This window comes from Alligator sinensis, unplaced genomic scaffold, assembly GCF_000455745.1.
Source record: "Alligator sinensis unplaced genomic scaffold, ASM45574v1 scaffold442_1, whole genome shotgun sequence".
NCBI lineage: Eukaryota > Metazoa > Chordata > Crocodylia > Alligatoridae > Alligator > Alligator sinensis.
This window is the reverse complement of record NW_005841829.1, coordinates 511,598-519,166: the sequence shown is the minus strand read 5'-3', so window position 1 is coordinate 519,166 and position 7,569 is coordinate 511,598.

Here is a 7,569-nt window from a genome sequence, read left to right as displayed (position 1 = left end):
CTAGGATTTTCTTGGGTTTAATATTAAGGAGGTAGAATGCTCTAGATTTACATTATCTATTGCTACAAAACTCTCACTGAGATCAAGTTGGGCCAGTCATAAGGATTAATGCAAGAAGAAGTTATTACCATTATTTTAAACTGAAAGGAAACTCAATGCAGATATTGATTCTTACAGTGATTGTCTACTCTCCCTAACTGATGTCAGTAATAAATATGTCATATTTTAGCATTCCCTGCATTAGCTTCAGTGTGAAATTGCCTTTAAAAAGTGAAGGCAGAACATTCCCCCAACCTTAAATTAAAATAATATTTCAGGATAGGAAAAGGATACTTTTCCCACACTGAAGGAACTCTTATAAAGAAAAGAAATGGGAGTGAGAAAACAAGGACAGGATGCTTAACTTCTCCAACTGCTAAGAAGAACATAACACTCCATAGGTAGATAGGCTCCACCTGTAGACTTCCTTTTAAATAGCTTGTAGTATCTCTAGTTTCCTGATGATGCAAACTTCCATGATGAAACTCTCAACCCTTCTTTTGTCCCTTTATGGTGCAAAAAAAGGGCCATGATATAGTATAAAAGGCCCTTAAAATAAACCCCAGCACAGGCACGCAGTCAGTCAGCCAGTCTATGTCCTGGTGAAGGGGATATAGTGGACTAGGAATAGCCTGCCAAAGACAGGGTCACAAGTGTTGCTGATATAGTTGTATGGGTTATGTCTCTGCTCCCCAGCTTAACAAAGTAGTCCTTGCTGAATTCTAAAACAGCCTTGTTTTGCTGTGTGATTGGGTTCAGCTCCTCACTGAAGTAACCAACTTAGCATGCTTGCTGCAAAATATACTATGAATCTATGAGATGAGAGCATAGATTGGGAGCTCCTTCTAGCTTTACATTCTGCTTGCATCTCAGTTCCTGGTTCCCAGATTTACTTCTTAGGGATTTTGTTGCTAGACTTTTGGAGGTGTCCAATGATAGAACATTAAAATAAAGGATCCTGTATTGGTTTAATACATACAACATTTGATAAGTTACCAAGTTATACTGCTAAAACATTTGGAAAGCATATATATATGACATCTAGCAACTTTCTGAGGTTTCTCTGGTGAACTTTGCTTCCAGGAGTCAGCAACATCTAGGACACAGTTCACCATGCTGCACAGAATCTTGGCAGTGCTGTATGCCAAGAAAGCCTAGAATCACTGAGGGTGTTGTTAGATGTTACCTTTCCCATGTGTTAAATGTTCTTAAGTTGGGAATGTCCAGGCATTGAGCCATGAAAAGATGAGCTGAGTGCCCTCTGAGTATCTTTAAGAGTCTCTTCTGGTGAGAATCATCTCCAGCTTTTGTTAGACAGCTTGTGTTGCAGTAACATCAGTCTGCTTCAGGGAGTAACACCAGGACTTTGCAATCCTCCAGTATCCTATGATGTATTGCTTCCAGCCCTCACCATGTAGGCAATTTCTGGACTGGCAGCCAGGGAGAGCTAAGGAGATGTGGGTGAGTGGGGAGATGTAAGAGGGGGATGAGTGGGGAGCCAGTGGAGAACCACTGGAGAATCAGAGAGCTGGGCAGAGTAGACACAGGATAGACTTGGCAGCTCCTAGCCATGTCCCTGCAAAACCACTTCTCTAGTGAGAAGTCAGAGATATATATGTTAGAGAGAAGGTATTAACACTTAACATGTGACTGCTCACTGCATGTTCTAACTTTAATATCACCTAGCAGCCCTTAGAGTTCACACATGTGAATTGTAATGTGCAACAACCCTTTAGGGTGGTGTCACACATTCAGCTTAAAACTTTTAAAGTTAAGTTAAAATGAAAAGGCACTTTCAAGCACTTTAGCTTGTCAAGTTCCCTCCTGGCATTGTCAAGTTGTTCTCTTTTAGGTCAGGGTTATCTTCTAAAAAATTCTAAGGGCTTTGTTACACACTTAGCATGTGTTGACTGTACTTAAAATGCTGGCACCTAAGAATTTAAGCAGGATAACATGTGCTAAGTGCTCTTGTATCATAGCAAACATACATTTTTTGAGCAAGAAGTATCCCCTCATTGTATTGAGTACCATGTGTTGCTTTAATGTGGGACTGCTCCACGGAGATATTGACTAAGTACAGATGTTCAAAAGACCTGAGGTGGAAGTGCTCTTAGTATTTACTCAAAGTGCTCTAGATTAGATTGGGAGCAAACAGAAGAAATGTTTTCTGCTTGGTTGGGGGGTGGGGGGAGGTGGGGAAGCTTGAAGCCTGCCTGCACTGGCTGAGGCCAGCAGACTAGCGGTGCTCCCACATGCCTCCTAGGAGACAGCTGGAGAATGCATAAAATACAGATCCCAGCCCTCTCCTCAGCCCTCCCACCCACCAGCTGGCTGCTGTCAGTGCCAGTGCCTGGGGAGTGAGCAGAGTAGGAGGGGTGTGTGTGTGTGTGGGGGGGGGTGGAACAGAGCCCTCCTCCCCTGCACCCCAGTCCCTCAGTCCCTCCCAGCTTGCTGGCTTGTGTCCTGTGGGGGATGGACCTGGCCATGCCCATGCAGCAGAGGGGCTCCATTTCCTCCCCCCTGCCCAGCCACACAGGGAAGAGACACAGCCTTTTATGTCTCCTCTCTATGACAGCCCAGGGGTGGGGCTGGGCCAGTGCTCATCCAGAGCAGATGAGCACTGGCCAAGGCAAATACACCACCCTGTGAGAGACCCCTGGGATGCTGGGGGAATATGACCTAACTTTACTTGTCATGAGATGTGATACAGACTTCTGATAAAGCTCGCTAAGCTATAGTGCTTTAGTTTGATACCATGTCCATCCAGGGTTAACTTAAGCGGGAGCTGCCATTTTTACAGTGCTCTATGTGCCGTGAACAGCTGTTGAGTTATAGCTGTGGAGCACTTTCTGAACACTTAATGAGCAATAAGTGTAATGTCTCTACCTAGCCAGTATGATCAATTATGGTCACAGGGCTGGTGCCCACAAACCAACTGATTTTCATTTTCAGCACTGAGAATGATTGCACTGAGCCAGTTCAAGGCTCTGTTGCAGTACTGCAATCTATATTTAGATTGTAGTAAGCATTAACCTGTGACTGCAGAGAAATGTCTAACATGTATTAATGCTTCCTATGATCTAAATATAACTCATGCTAAGTGTAACATGTAACAAAGCCCTAACCTTAATAGTTCATTACACTCCAATAATTTGCAATTATTGCAAGTGAATGTGTGACAAGGCCCTTAGATATATGCTGTATAGGGGCATGTCTGCACAGCAGCTGTTCTGGTGTCCATGTAGACATATCTAAGCTAGCGTCAGACTAACTGTTGCAAGTATTGCTAGTAGTATAACTGTGTTATCATGAGACTCAGAAGAAGCTGTGACACATGTCTGCAAAGGTAAGTAAATAATTGGGCACTTAGTTTTCACCAAGCTCCATGTTTCACAGCAGCTGCCTCTGGTGCTTGAAATATGAGGTAGCTAGTTTTAAAGCTGGTTCAGGTATGTTTGTTACAATGTAGTCACCAAAACAGTTCAGGATTGGAAAGGCAGAGAAAGTGATCTTGAAACCCTTCTTCCATGGGATAACTCAGGTGGGGTGACAAGAGTAATTGAACCAGATGCTAATGTGGATGATGGGGTGAAAAACGTGGTTTTTGCCATAGCTGCCCATTGTGGTGGCAGTAGCAACCAGATGTCCCTGCATGCAGGGGCTGCCTGGGGTACTTTAGCACAGTGTTTCCCAACCGGTGTGCTGTGAGGCACATCCAGGTGTGCCATGGACTTTTGGGCTGGAGTCATGCGCCCTGCCTGCTGCCACCGTGACAGATAAGAGACATGGCTCCAGCCAGTGATTTGCATCTGTGCTGTGTTCAGCTGTGCCAGTGCCTGCCCTACTCTGCACCCGGCTGCTCACCCTCCCTCCCCCGGTCCATGCCTGGCTGCTCACCCCCCACCCCCGCTCTTCACCAGGCCACTTGTCAACGCCCCCCATCCCCCCTTCCCCCCTCTCCCCTGTTCCACATTCAGCCGGTGTGGCGTGGGATGGGAGTGGCCCAGTACATGTGCCGCCAGAACCAAAAGGTTAAGAAACGCTGCTTTAGCAAGTACTAAATGACTGTGCAATAACCACCAGTGCTGGACGGGTCATTTCTGACCCTACTACACAGTAGCAATGAGCTACTGAACAGTAGCAGTGGCATTACAGTTCATGCCTGCCTACACTACATTACCGTAGTGACAAGCTATGTCACCATAGCTCATTGCTATGGCCATGTAGTGCCTCGTGTAGATGTGCCCACTGTTTCCATTAAAACAGAGATTGGATATTTCTACTTTTTTTTCTATTTTGTAAAACTTTCAAAAATAAATTAGAAAATCTTTATCCTTCTGAAAAGTGGTCACTGTTTTCCTGTGTTTCCTGAACTGTAGTTACCGTTGGAATCTTGACACTAAAGCTATGTCACAATTCTTCCTGGTAATGAGCAAATACAGGCTTACGTCTAGTAACCAATGCTGCATTCAGCATCACCTTCTTATTCTAGTTCCTATTCCTGAATTAAAATCTTATCACTTTATGATTTATGACTACATCCATTTATTGATGCTATCAACCAGGTGAGATGAAAGAACAAAATTTCAGGCTCTGTCACCTGAACTGGACTGACTAAAATGTATAGTACTTTTGCTTCTTCTTCTTCTTCTGCCCATAATCTACTAAAATATACACTTAATATTGCAACCAAATGTTTACCTTTTCCTTCTCCACATAATTCCTTTTACATTTTCACATATTTTGCTTTATAAACCAAGTTAAATCTTCCAGATTATGTCCTTGGAATTCAGCAATCTGATTTCTTATTGAAAGAAAAGAAGTCTGATTTTATGGATGAAATATTTTGGAGCTTAATAATTTGTTTGAATGGGAAGTAGGGGCAGAAAAAATAAACCATCGTTTTTAAAGGCACATTCTTTACCATCACTTTGAAAGTCAAACTTCAACTCAAGACAAAGCAAGCTATACCTGGGAACATTTAGTTTCTTTTATTTTTTTGAGGAAAAAAGTGTTCCTCTAGCATTTTGGATTCCTACAGCGCAGTGTAAAAGGAGCAGAAAGGTAAAGCAATATTATGCAAATAGGCTAAGGCTGCATCCTTTGTTTAGGCAAATCTCTCCTTAGAAGTGGGAGTTTTCCTTTAGCAAGGAGCTAAGTTTAAATAGTGCTAAAATACATTTTTAATTATTATTTTTCTCCAGTACAAATTAGTGAGTCTGCACTGCTCTGATCAACTGAAGATTACCCATTTTGTAAAGGAATCTCATAACACAAAGCTGCCACTGTCGTTCCAGATATCACCGGTCCAGTAAATTGTTATGGAAAAATAAAAAATAGCGGGTGATCTCCTGTACCATTATCTCCTGATCCCTAACTGCTGGAATAGCCTCTTTGGAGTTGCTGGAACACCATATTGAAAATCCTTATCTATACTTGGATTGACTAGCATCATGATAATACTATGATAAGGAGGGCATGAAAAGTGTTAAAGAAACCTTGCTAACTTCTTTTCCTCCAGGGATGCATTCTTCATTTGAATCTAGGTATTGGAAATAAGATGTCCACTGCTAAGCTTTGGCTAAATTATTCTGTAGTTTTCCAATGCATAGGCTCCATAATCACAGATCTTACAAGGAATGAGTGTGTCTATACATTTAAGAACATAACAGGAACCTTTGACTGAAGTTGGATGCAGTCAATAATATCCACAACCCCAACCAGCTGATAGACTAAGAAATTGTAGTTAATATTAGGACCATAACTTCCATTAGTTCACTTCACTCTGTGATGCTATGTATATCAGCCAGACAGAGTGTGTATGTAGATAAAAATTACATGATTTATTATTATTATTTTTTTTACATTTTCGTATGTTCTGGTTTTGTAACTCTTTGGGTCTCAAAGTTTGTTTTCTACTTGTCCATATTCTTCTACCTAGATTGGAAAATAAAATGAAAATAAAGGCACAATATCTATTGTTTCCAGCTTGAAACTATATTTAATAGAACTATATTTAATGTATTGGGCCCATTCTGTCTCCAAATAAAATGTGAGATTTAGGGCATAACCTTAATGCCCAGTGCATATAGGGGAGTTACAGAGAAGTAGGGCTGGAAGGGGCATCCAGACGTCATCTAGTTCAGCCCCCTGCCTGAGGCAGGATTGTTCCTATCCAAACCATCCCATACACCCATCATCGAAACTCTACATAAGACTACTCTCCACCCGAACACAACATAGACTGAACACCTTAACCTCCCACAGATAAAGCAGGTGAACTACAGCAGCCAGTGTCCTACTTCTATAAAATGTTATCAATATATGCTCAAGGGGTCCCAGGTAGAGGGCCATTCTCCCCTGCTACAGAGGAAAGCAGGAACCCCACAGTCCATACCAGTCCAACCACATGGTAAAATTCCTTGCTGATCCCAAATATGGCAAATGGCCTGACCCTGATCAGAGGAGCAAGACCCCCTACCCAGAAACATCCATCTTTGTTCCTAGCTGGAGAATCAGCACACTCCAGTTGAAGTCTCCAGCTGTATCTGTAGCCAACACCCAATGCCTCTGGGAAGGCTTAACCCCCCACCCCCGACACATATAGCAGAAAAGGGGGGTGGGGGGAGAGAGGGCAGAAGGAACCAGCAAAGCCCAGAAGAATGGGAAAAACCCACAGTAGAAAATAGGCACAGCTATGCCTATATAATTTCTAACCAGTAGCTGCCCAACCTTTTCAACACATCCAGTGATGGGTCCACCACTTCTCTAGGCAGTCTACTTCACTGTCTAACTATTCTAACAGTGAAGAAGTTTATTTTGAATATCCAATCTAAACTTATTTTGCTCCAGCTTTAGGCCATTGGTCTACGTCCTTCCCTCTATATCAAGAGAGAAAACGTGCCAGCCCTTCAAGTATTTGAAGATTGCTATCATGCCCACTCTTAAGCACCTTTTCTACAAGCTGAATATATATAACTCATTCAGCATCCCCTCAGATGACTTGCCTTCTAAGCCCTTGATCATCTTTGTTGCCCAGCTGTGGACCCTTTCTAACTTCTCCACATCCTTTTTAAAATGTGGAGCCCAAAATTGCACACACTACTCAAGATAAGGCCTAGCCAGTGCTGAGTAGAGAGGCACTATCACTTCCCGTGTCTTGCACCTAATGCTTCTGTTGATGCAGCCCAAAACCTTATTGGCTTTTTGTGTGGCTGCATCACACTGCAGAATCATATTGTGTCTGTGGTCTATGAAGACTGCCAAGTCCTATACCACAGAGCTTCCATACAGCCAAGTGCCCCTCATTTTGTATTTGTGTTTTAGATTATTCCTCTTGAGGTATAGCACCTTGCATTTTCATTTTCCCTATTTTCATCACTGAGCATTTAGAAGTAATTACATTGGCATTTATTAATATATTTCAGCAAAATATTTGTCCTAGTGGCAGTTTTATGTTTCCTTGGTTTTCATACAACCTTCCATGCCTGATACTATTCCAAAGTGACTACTGATTTCTAATTAAATTTA